Source organism: Sus scrofa, chromosome 16 (assembly GCF_054392235.1).
Source record: "Sus scrofa isolate SSC_HxYL_T2T_F1_AM1 chromosome 16, Sscrofa_HxYL_maternal_Yorkshire_Landrace_v2.0, whole genome shotgun sequence".
NCBI lineage: Eukaryota > Metazoa > Chordata > Mammalia > Artiodactyla > Suidae > Sus > Sus scrofa.
The window spans coordinates 40,318,740-40,331,019 of NC_139398.1; the positions used below are offsets into that span (position 1 = coordinate 40,318,740).

The 12,280-nt window shown below is 36.9% G+C and overlaps 1 long non-coding RNA gene across 7 annotated transcripts in view; it reads left to right on the top strand.

Annotated features, from left to right (window-relative positions):
* The window catches only part of LOC102161640 (uncharacterized), a 729,975-nt gene that overhangs the window by 69,688 nt on the left and 648,007 nt on the right, over positions 1–12,280 (top strand). The window lies entirely within an intron of this gene.

Genomic DNA, 12,280 nt, shown 5'->3' on the forward strand with positions numbered 1-12,280 from the left:
TTGACATTTAAGGTAATTATTGATAAATATGTATTTATTGCTATTTTAAACCTTGTTTTCCAGTTGGTTCTATATTTCTCCTTTGTTGCTTTCTTTTTTTGGTTGGATTATTTCCTTTTATTTTATGCTTGTGTCTCCTTTTTAGTTTATGTTAATATATTGTTTGGTTTTGATTTGTGGTTGCCCTGTTTTTCAGGTATGTTAACCCCTTCATATATCTTCTTGCTTTAGCCTGATAGTCATATAGGCTCAAAAAAAAAGTCTTGATTTTCTTACTTTCCTTCCCCACATTATGATTTTGATGTCCTTTTTAACATCTTCATGTTTATCCCTTTGCTGTTTCCTGTGTTTATTGTTGCTTTCACAATAGGATTTCTTTTTTTTCTTTTATTTCTGTATACTGGCTTATTTAAGTGATTACTTTCCAGTTGTAATTTCCTCCATCCTATTTCTTCTTACTTCCTTTTTGTTTAGAAGTGTCCTTTTAGTATTTCTTTTAGAATGAGTTTAGTGGGGAGCAGAGGAGGAACCTGGGAGGAGGTGCCTTGGCACACTGCTCCCTAGCCTCTCAGGCTGTCTACACAGAGCCAACCCTAGTCCTCTCCCCATAACTGACCTCCAGAGCCTGAGTCTCAGCGCCCAGCCTATTTCCAAGCACCTCAGGCTGTGGTGTCCCAGGAGATAGTACCCATGGTCTGTGTGGCTCTCTCTCTCTGCTTTACCCTCCTTCATCCAGCTGCTATGTTTTTCTCTGAGGCTTTGAGGTCCCTCTGTCTTGGCTGATCTCCCCATTAGTTAGGTGGCTTCTCAGGGTGTGAGTTCCTTTCCTCTTTCACAACTTCCTTTCAGGAGTGCTAGTACCATTCTGATTCTGTTTTTCTCTCTCTCTCTCTCTTTTCCCTTTTGTTCTACCCAGTTATGTGAAGAGGTTTAAGGTATTTTGCCAGCATTCAGTAAATGTTCTGTGAGAATCATTCTACATGTAGGTAGGTTTTTTTTTTTTTTTTTTTTTTTTTTTTTTGACGTGTTTGTTTGAGAAGGTGTTTACCACGTATTACTCCTCTGCCATCTTGATCGCCTTCTTGGCTTCTTTTCTTGTTATAATTGGACTGCCCTATATATTAGAAGTCAAATATTTATTTATTATCCATTTTCCATGGATACAGTATTACCTTTTGCTCTGAAAAATGGTTAGGAATGTCTCGATATCTCTTTCATGGAAAAAATCCCTAATTTTAGTAGGGATATTTTTAGAATATTATGCTAAAACTTTTAAAAACCATGATAGGTAAATAGATTTATTTATAATAAATACATATAATATAAATAAACAGTAAATAAATACATTATTTTTTAGTACCTGTCCCATAGGCTAGGAGAGACTATGCAAAGTTTTCTTATCTCTACTTTATGTTATTGCAATTAAAAGAAAATATATTGGATGACTGTTGTGGAACTAATGTAAGACAAAAAATTTAAATATAAAAAAGTAAAACGAAGTTAAATTACCCTCATATTTTATGTCCTTCTTTGATATCATCCAAATTACCTATTGCCAGAATTACATTGCCTTTATTTTAAATTTGATGGTTCAGCAGGAAGCCTTTCTTAACAATGTCTGTCCTTGCTCTTCTTCTGAGAATAACAGACATCTCTTCAAAAAGTTGCCCCTGTAACCCCAACTTGATACCTGTTGCCTTTAAACCTTCTACAGTAGATCATTCCTCAAGCACACAAAAGCATTTCCTCTCCCAGCTCCACATTTATCAGCAGGAGAAAAGCAAACACCGCCATTTCTCAGGTACACAGTGTCTCCACACCTATTACAATTGAGGGCAGTGGTGACCTCATACTGGCCTAAACCACCCACGGGTAGCCTTTGATGTTACCAGAACCTCATGTTTTAATACAGTCTAAACACCCCACATTTGACCTGCAAAAGTCCTGGTTCTAGCCCTATTAGAAGTGATATCAAAGATGGTCACATTTTAATGGTCTTTCACTCTCTGAGAGGGCAACAGGCAAGGGAAAACTGGGTGAGACTGTTTATTCCCTCTTTTTAACTCTCCTGCCCATCCACACCCCATTTTTCTTTCCCCACACTATCCATATGCCACATGTATGTGACTGGAGTGATTGACTGGTTCTGAGAAAAGAAGGACCCTTAGGGAAAATGAACTCACTTCTTTTTACAAGATTAAAATAAAGACAAACTCCATGAGAGATAATTTTATGTGACCTTTTCTCAGCAGAGTGGGTGACATTCATATTTGGGGTTAGGCACTTGGTAGATTTATAACACAGTGGGAAAGTAATAACTAGAGGATGATAATTAGCCCAATGGGCCAAGGAAGTCAGGAGTTCCATATTTAAGGATGGTGATCATTTGAGCAGGAAGAAAGTTTAGCAGTCATATTGTACAAGAAATTCATTTTACAGATGAAGATATTCTTGGTGTGGTCAAATTATTTCAAGTATGGGATGGTGTTGAAAGTCTCTGAGGAGCTATCTTTCATTATAATACACATACACATAGGGGAATTAAATCTTATGTTCTGACACTTAAAGGTCATATTTGTTTATGGACTCATAGTAATAATGACACACTTCTTATGTGATTATGTGTCTCATACTATTCTAAACACTGGATATATTTAATTCATTTTACCGTCATTACAACCCTATTAGGTAGGTGCTATTATTATCACTCCAGTTTTTTAGATGGGATAATTGATCCATAGAGAAGTTAAGCAACAGCTCAAGGTTACCCAGCTAGGAAATGGCAGAAGTAGAATCCAAGGCCAGGCTTTTGGATGCTTAATCCATACCATAAGCTATCACATTGTGCTATGTCTCTGACAGTATCTTACTGAGAAAGTCAGAAATATAATTTTTTTTTTGTTTCTCACAAGTTTGAAAACGGAAATGATTATTTTTTTTGAAAGGAAATTGCACTGCTATATTTGTGTTGCTTTTATTGTGTCAGCACAATGATATATAAATATTCAATTGATCAACTTCTGTGCTTGCCTGCCACACAGCAGTGTTCACAAGGAAGGAAACCCTTAAGAAGCTTTGACTAAATTGTCCTGTTTGTATACCTCTCTGGAGGGAAAAAGGTCTTTGGAAATTTCTTGACATTACTTTCTTTGAAATTGTTAAAGCTTTTTGTTTACCAACAGTATACATTGTTAAAAGTAAAGCTTCCTTTGTGTTCTAAAATTTAGTCCAGTTGGTTAATCTTTCAGGAGTGTTGAAAACAAGGCTTTAATTAGCAATTTTATCAGTTAACCCAGTCACTCATCTCCAGTTCTTATCTGAGTCCTTGGTAGTGCCGGCACTTAGGGACATCAGAAAAAGGTTGACTTGTCAGTGTGACAATTGAGAGGACTTCTGTGGAGGGAAAAAGAAAGATCTCAGAAATGGACAGTATTAAATGGAATCTGATACCAATCCAAAAGAAATTAACTCACCAAAGGAAGTTGGAATAGGGCTTGGTTTCTCTTGTATTTCTCTTTAATCTTCTATGCTATGTCACCTTTGTTAGTCAAGGTGGAGTTGGTGGTCTTGTGTGATGTGAAGATGGGAATGAAGTAAGGAAATTTCTAAGCCAGTTATCACTGAGGTAAACATCACCCTGAGTGGTTCTTCACTTTGCAAAACCAAAAGAGTGCTGGGAAAATTAACACAGGGCTTAGAGAACTCAGTTTCTTGATGAAAGTGAGAAAAATACTGATAACATAGAGTATAGAAAAAGAATATTTCATTTGCCTTCTCTAATGCATTCCAATCAAGGAGGCTTGAATCTTTCCCTAAATTCAGTTTATTTTTACTTGTGGTATCATTTATTGATTGTGTTCCTGATTTACTAAACATCTTGTTTTTTCCTGAATTTGAACTGTATTAAAATGTATCACTACCTGGAAATAAACCTCTACTACATAAGAAATAAAAAGCACTTAGGCTATAAAAGGACAATCCATAATTTTATTATCTCAGCATAGGCCTGCTATCATTGCAACAGCAGAGCAAGTAAGACACAAAAAAATTCCATAAGGGATACACTGGAGCCAGGAGATATTTATGCTTGCCTAAGCAGTTCTGATGATTTGATAGCTGAAATGTTTATGCTTTTGTTCACTTAGATAACGTACTTAGGACATCTATTTTAAACAACAGATGATCATAGTGGTGTACTCAGGGGGCTGACATAGTAGAAGTTGGTATCTGAGAATTATTAAAACAAACTTAGATGGTTGTAGCATAGAGTGACTATTTTTGGCAAAGCAGTTACTTAGTGTTTCATGTTAAAAATGATAATGTTTTAGATTTATTATAAAACCACAGAAAAACACATTTTTCTTCAGATGCAAAAGGGTGAAACATTAGTTACAACTTAAGGAAATCTTACATTGTTCTTATTTTTTTTTTTAGCCACACTTAAAAAGTAAAATTGTTATATGGGCTTATTTTTGTCTTTTGTTCTGTATTCTTTTTTCCTCTTTATTGTTTGATTTAATTTCAAAGTAGCTGAAAGTGCCAAAATCAAAGACCAGATTAAGTTTTCCCTGAAGGGTATTGAATATCATGGTCATTATTCTAATAATAAGAGGTTTGTTTAACTGCTTTTATTTCTACAAGCTCGATAGCCCCTTTTCTGAGAAAAATGCCTCTTGACTAAAGTATTCTCAGAGTTAAGCAAGCGAAATATCATGCCAGTTTTTAAACTTGTAGTGAGTTGGAATCTTGTTACCTTCAGTATTTATTGAAATATCGAGAATTATTAGCAAATAAAAAGCAAAACTTGGCTTAATAGGCTTCATTAGGTTGTATTTTCTATAGGCAAACTATAGGATGCGTGAATCTTACACTTTATTAATTCTAATAATGGGACATTTACAACAAAATTCCTGACTAATCACAGGGCCAAAGAGTTTTCAGAATTATAGGATGACTACAATAGCTATATAATATATCACATATTATATACACTGCATATTATGTAATGATGTATGTATATGATTAGTAATAACTTTGAGCTGTTATAAATGACTTCCAAGCATTTCTCTCCCTGATCATTACCTCTTAATTTCCCAATTCATACCATCTGGTACCCAGATATCTATATCCATCTGGGATCTATAGTCAGTTGTTCCATCATCTTTCATTGACCCTCCCTAGTTTATATCCCTCCTTTCCTTCTTATCTGCCTTATATTCTATTATTATAATCACTTACTTTCATATTACCTTCAACTCTTTTCCCCTTTCTGACTTTGTTGTACTAACTTCTTGCTTGCTCTGATGCTATGCTGCTGAACATAGCTGGAAAAACATTCATAAGCAAGCTAACTGGCCTCATTTGAAATCCATGACCACTAACCTCAAGTGAGCCTCAAGATAACCACCATCTGTTTTCATTTCTCTAATTCATTCTCTCTTTCCATCTCCTAGTAGAAGCAGTGGTTCCCTACCAGGGGTGATTTTGCCCCAGAGGACATTGGCAATATCTGGAGATAGTTTTGGTTGTTATGACCTGGAAGAGGGAGTACTAACTGGAATCTTGAGGGTAGAGATCAGGGATGCTGCTAAACATCCTTTGATGCACAGAAAGCTCCCCACTAGCCACCCAAAGAATGATTATCCCCCAAACACCTCTAGTGCCAAAGTTGAGAATCCCTGTGAAAAGCATTTCATATCTTTTCTCTCTTTAAACTTCCCAACACTCCCTCCAGTCTATCCTTTAGCTGATGATTTACCTTTTTTATCTGAGAAGAGCAATTTTAAGAGATTTTCTCAAGCACACAGTAGCACATTTGCTAACCTTCTATATTTGTGTTTTCCTCCCTGTTTCTATGAATTATCATCTCTGGTCCTAGATAAGGCTGACGCTTTTACACATAGACTGGATTCCAGTCCTGCTCCTCTACTCAAGGACAAAGTACCAGTTATTTCCCATTTTCTCTCTTGAATTGCCACTTTCCCCCCTTGCAGTAGATCATTCTCATCAGCAAAACAACATGCTGAAAATATCTCCTATCTTAAAAATAAAAACAGATCCCTGCCTCCCCCGTCTCTTTTGATTTCACATTCTCTTTTAGGGGCAGCATGGTCCCTCATTTTTTCCCTCTCATTCTCTCTTGAACCTGTTCAAAACAGACATTCATTCCCTCCACTCCAGAGAAGCAGTTCTTATAAAGGTCTCCAAACATGGGTCCATTGCTTAATCCAGTGATCGTTTGTCTTCAACTTTTAGTGCCATCAGTGACTTTCTACACAGTCAATCACTCCCTCTTTCTTGAAACCCTTCCTTTAGTTGGCTTCAGGACACCACACTCCTGGTTTTCTTCCTCCTTCATGTGTTTCTCCTTTCAGCCTCCTTTGTTGGTCCCTCTGTGTGGTATAATCAGGAATACATTTGGTTTTTGTCCCTGGATTCCTGGTATAGAGCTCATAAAATCTGCGGACTTTCTTTAGTAATAAGGATGATAGGATCATCTTTTGTTCTAATGAGGTGACTCTTGGTGGCCACTAGGTAGTGTCAGAATAAGGATGGGTCACCAGAAGGACCATGACTTGATTAGAAACTTGGAACTTTCAGCTCTATCCCCCAGCCTCTGAAGAGTGAGAGGGTAGAGACTGAGTTAATTGCCAGTGGCCACAATCATGCATACAAAATGAAACCTCCATAAAGATCTTTCAGTGGTGGGGTTCAGGCAGCTTCTGAATTGGCAGCAATGTCCACATACCAGGAAAGTGGCATACCCTGACTTCATGGGGACAGAGGCTCCTGCAATTGGGACCCTTTAGGACCTTCCTCTATGTACCTCTTCATCTGGCTGTTCATTTATATCCTTTTTAATAACTTGTGATAATAAGTACAGACTTTTTTCTGACTTCCGTCAATAATTCTAGCAAATTATTGAACCTGAGGTGTGGTTTTTAGGAACCTTTGTTTTTGTAGCCAAGTTGGACAAAAGTGTGGTAAGCTGGGGACTTGATGTTGGAAACTAGTGGTTGAAGCAAGGGTAATTTTGTGGGACTGAGCTCTTAAACTGTGGTGTCTGACACTAGCTCTGGGTAGTTAGCATCAGAATTGAATTACATTGGACACCTGGTTAGTGTGAGGAAAAAGTCACTCACTTGGTGTCAAGAGAAGGATTTTATAGAACAGCCCTGGATCAAGGAACGGTGTGGTTTTAAAGAGAAAGTATAATAGGGCAGAGATTAGGAACCTTTGATTTTTGGGTGGTGACATGGTGACCTATTTATGGAGCAACTGTGCTGCAATCAATTATTAAAGGTAAAAGTGACTGATAGAATTCAGAGATATTCTCCAGGATAGATCACATTTTGGGCCACAGATCAAGCCTTGGTATATCCTAAAAAATGAAATTATTTCAAGCATTTTCTCTGACCACAATGCTGTGACACTAGAAATCAACTTAAAGAAAATAACAGCAAAAAAACACAAACTCCTGGAAGCTAAACAATATGCTACTAAACAACCAATGGATCATTGAAGGAATCAAAGAGGAAATTAAAGGATATTAGAGACAAATGACAATGAAAACACAACAACCTAAAACCTATGGGACACAGCAGAAGCAGTTCTGAGAGGGAAATTTATAGCAATACAATCTTATCTCGGGAAAGAATAAAAAACTCAAATAAACAACCTGACCTTTATACTTTAAAGATCTAGAGAAGAAAGAACGGACAAAATCCAAAATTAGTAGAAGGAAAGAAATCATAAAGATTAGATCAGGATTAATAACATAGAGACAAAGAAAACAATAGAGAACATCAGTGAAGCCAAATGGTGTTTCTTTGAAAAGATCAACAAAATTGATACACCTATAGCCAGACTCATCAAGAAAAAAGGGAGAGGGTTCAAATCAATAAAATTAGAAATGAAAAAGGAGAAGTTAAAACTGACACCACAGAAATACAAATGACATAAGATACTGCTATGAGCAACTGTCTGCCAAAAAAATGGACAGCCTAGAAGTGAACAGATTCTTACAAAGGTACAACCTTCTAAGACTGAAACAGAAAGAATTAGAAAAAGCAAATAGACCAGTTCACAAGCAGTAAAATTAAGAATGTGATTAAAAAACTTCCAGAAAAAAAAAGTCCAGAACCTGATGGATTCATAGCTGAATTCTATCAAACATTCAGAGAAGAGTTAACACCTCTTCTGAAACTTCCAAAAAATTGTGGAGGAAGGAACACTCCCAAACTCATTCTATGAAGCCACCAACATCTAATACCAAGACCAAAGATGCCACAAAAAAAGAAAATTACAGGTCAATATCACTGATGAACATAGATGCAAAAATCCTTAACAAAATATTATCAAACCTCATCTAAATGTATATTAAAAAGATTATACACCATGATCAAGTAGGATTTATCCCAGGGATGCAAGGATTCTTCAATATCCACAAATCTATCAATGTGATACACCACATCAACAAACTGAAAAAAACTATATGATCATCTAAATAGATGCAGAAAAAGGTTCTGACACAATTCAGCACCTATTCCTGATAACATTCTCCAGGGAGTGGGCATGGAGGGGAACTACCTCAATATAGTAAAAGCTGTTTATGACAAACCCACAGCTGACATCATTCTCAACAGCGAAAAACTAAAAGTATTTCTGCTCAGATCAAGAACAAGACAAGGATGTCCACTTTCACCAGTATTATTCAACATAGTTTTTCAAGTCCTAGCTCTGGCAGCCAGAGAAGAAAAATAAATAAAAAGAATCCAAATTGGAAAAGAAGAAGTAAAACTATTACTATTTGCAGATGACATGATACTATACCTAGAAAATCCTAGACACTACCAGAAAACTCTTAGAGCTCATCCATGAATTTGGTAAAGTTGCAGAATACAAAGTTAATACACAGGAACTGATTGCATTTCTATATACTAACAGCAAAAGATCAGAAGGAGAAATTAGGGAAACCATTACATTTACCATCACATGAAAAATAAAATACCTAGGAATGAACCTACCTAAAGAGACAAGAGACTTGTACTCTGAAAACTGTAAGATGTTGATGAAAGAAATCAAAGTTGACACAAATAGATGGAAAGCTATACCATGCTCTTGGATTAGAAGAGTCAGTACAGTCAAGATGACAGTACTGTCTAAGGCAATCTACAGATTCAATGCAATCCCTATTAAATTACCAAGAACATTCTTTGCAGAACTAGAACAAGATTTTAAAATTTGTATGGAAACACAAAAGACTCCGAAAAGCCAAAGCAATATTGAAAAGAAAAAACAGAACTAGAGGAACCAGGCTCCCAGACTTCAGACTATAATACAAAGCTGCAGTCATCAAAGCAGTGTGGTTCTGGCACAAAAATAGAAATATAAATCAGTGAAACAGGGTAGAAAGCCCAGAAATAAACCCGAGCATCTTTGGTCCATTAATCTGTGACAAAGAGGCAAGAACATACAGTGGAGGAAAGACAGTCTCCTCAATAAGTGGTGCTGGGAAAACTGTACACTGCATGTAGTAGAATGAAATTAGAACATTTTCTAACATTATACACAAAAATAAACTCAAAATGGATTAAGGACCTAAATGTAAGGCCAGATACTATAAAACTCCCAGAGGAAAACATAGGCAGAACACTCTTTGACCTAAATCATAGCAACATCTTGTTTGATCCACTTCTTAGAATAATTACAATAAAGACAAAATAAAACAATGGGACCTAATTAAAACTCAAAAGCTTTTGCATAGCAAAGGAAACCGTTAAAAAAAATTCCCGAATATCTAACCCACAGAATGGGAGAAAATCTTTGCAAATGATGCAACAAAGGCTTAGTCTCCAAAATATACAAATCACTCATACTACTCAATAACAGAAAAACAAACAACCCAATTGAAAAATGGGCAGAAGACCTAAATAGACATTTCTCCAAAGACATACATGTGGCCAGCAGTCACATGAAAAAATGATCAACAGTACTAATTATTCGAGAAATGCACATCAAAACTACAATGAGGTACCACCTCACACCAGTTAGAGTGGCTATCATTAACAAGTCAACAAACAACAAGTGCTGGAGAGAATGTGGAGAAACGGGAACCCTCCTTCACTATTGGTGGGAATGTAGATGTATAGAACCACAATGAAAAGCAGTGTGGAGGTACCTCAGAAAACTAAATGCAGAACTACCATATGATCCAGCAGTCACACTCCTGGGCATATACTTTGATAAAACTTTAATTGAAAAAGAAGCATACACCCCTATATTCATTGCAGTGCTATTCACAATAGCCGAGACATGGAAACAACCCAAATGTCCATCGACAGATGACTAGATTAAGAAGATGTGGTACATATACAATGGAATATTATTCATCCATAAAAAAGACAAAATAACGCCATTTGCAGCAACATGGATGAAACTAAAGATTCTCATACAAAGTGAGGTAAGTTAGAAAGATAAAGACAAACACCATATGATATCGCTTATATGTGGAGCCTAAAATATGGCACAAATGATCTATTTACAAAACAGAAAGAGATCATGGACATGGAGGGCAGACATATGTTTGCTAGGGGGGAGGGGGAGATAGAGGAGGGATGATGCACAGGGAGTCTGGGATTGGTAGATGGAGACTGATACCTTTAGAAGGGATGGGTGATGGGGTCCTTCTGTATAGCACGGGGAACTGTGTCCAGTCTTTTGGGTTAGAACATGACGGAAAATGAAAAAACAAAGAGAATGTGTGTGGCTGGGTCACTTTGTTGTACAGCAGAAGCTGAAGGAACAGTGTAAATCAACTCTAATAAAATAAAAAAGAATTCAGAGATGGATCCAACTCCCAGGGAATTGATTAACTGAATGCTTAAATAAAAGCAGACTAATAAGAAAAAAACAAAATATTGAAGTTTCCTTCATGGCTTAGTGGTTAACAAACCCAACTAGGATCCATGAAGATGTGGGTTCAATCCCTGGCCTCACTCAGTGGGTTTAAGGATCCAGTATTGCCGTGAGCTGTGGTTTAGGTCACAGATGCAACTGGAGTCCTGCATTGCTGTGGCTGTGGTGTAGGTTGGCAACTATAGCTCTGATTTGTCCCCTAGCCTGGGAACCTAGGTATGGCCTTAAAGTAGCAAAAAACCCCCCAAAAACAAACAGGAAAAAACCAAAATATATAATCTCTTGGTTATCATTATCTGTCATAGCTGAAATAAAATTAAAAGAATGCGGGATCAGATTTTGATGCTAGACCAAGCTCAGATTCTGATCTTAGCTTTGACCACTAGCCTCAAAACTGCCCCTAAAGGGAAAACTTATATTGCATAAGAGAAAGTACACTAAGTCCTCTGTACCAAGAAGGTAGTCCATGCTGGGGAAAGGCAAAACCAAGAAATTATTGAAAACGGGGTATTGTGTGAAGGAGTTTTCTGTTTTGTGAATTGGTATCATCAGCTTTGTGAAAAATCTTTTCTTTTTTTATTTTTCTTTTTTTTTAATAATGATTTTTATTTTTTCATTACAGCTGGTTTACAGTGTTCTGCCAATTTTTTACTGTACTGCAGGGTGACCCAGTTATACATGCATGTATACATTCCTTTTTCTCTCATTATCACGCTCCATCATAACTGACTAGATATAGTTCCCAGTGCTATACAACAGGATCTCATAAGAAATCTTTTCTAAAATGGATTATGAAGGTGACTAATTTAGGGGAAGAGAGCGTGTTTGGTATTAAATGTTCTGAAATAAAAGAGCATGTTTGGATTGATACAGGAAACACGTCACTATGGAACAATCATAGTTATCTGTTCATGATCCAGACACATAGTAGGTTATTCCCAAGGGAATAGACAGTCTGGTGGACTGGACGAAAGGTGCTGTAAGTTCTTACTCTGAGAAGGGAGACTGTCCAAATCTCCCTAAAAATGCCAAGTGCAACACCCCAGATGAAGTGGCTAATATGTTTCATGGGCAGACTGTGTGGAACTGGCTTAATGATAATCAGAATATTCACCCATTGAATATGACCATTACCCAGGTCATGGTAAATGTTGTAGTTGAGGGCCCCTTTTGCATGAGCACCCCAAATTATTAGGCATCCGAAATGGACAGTCTGAGCTTAAGATGGTGCCAGCCCTAACTACTAGGAGATGTTATAAAGGATCCATGGCTGGAGTTTATGGCAGGAACTTATGGTGGGAACAATGAAGAAGGGGAAGGTCAGGGTAGGGTTAGGGAGTTGAGTCCCATGACAGGGGACAGT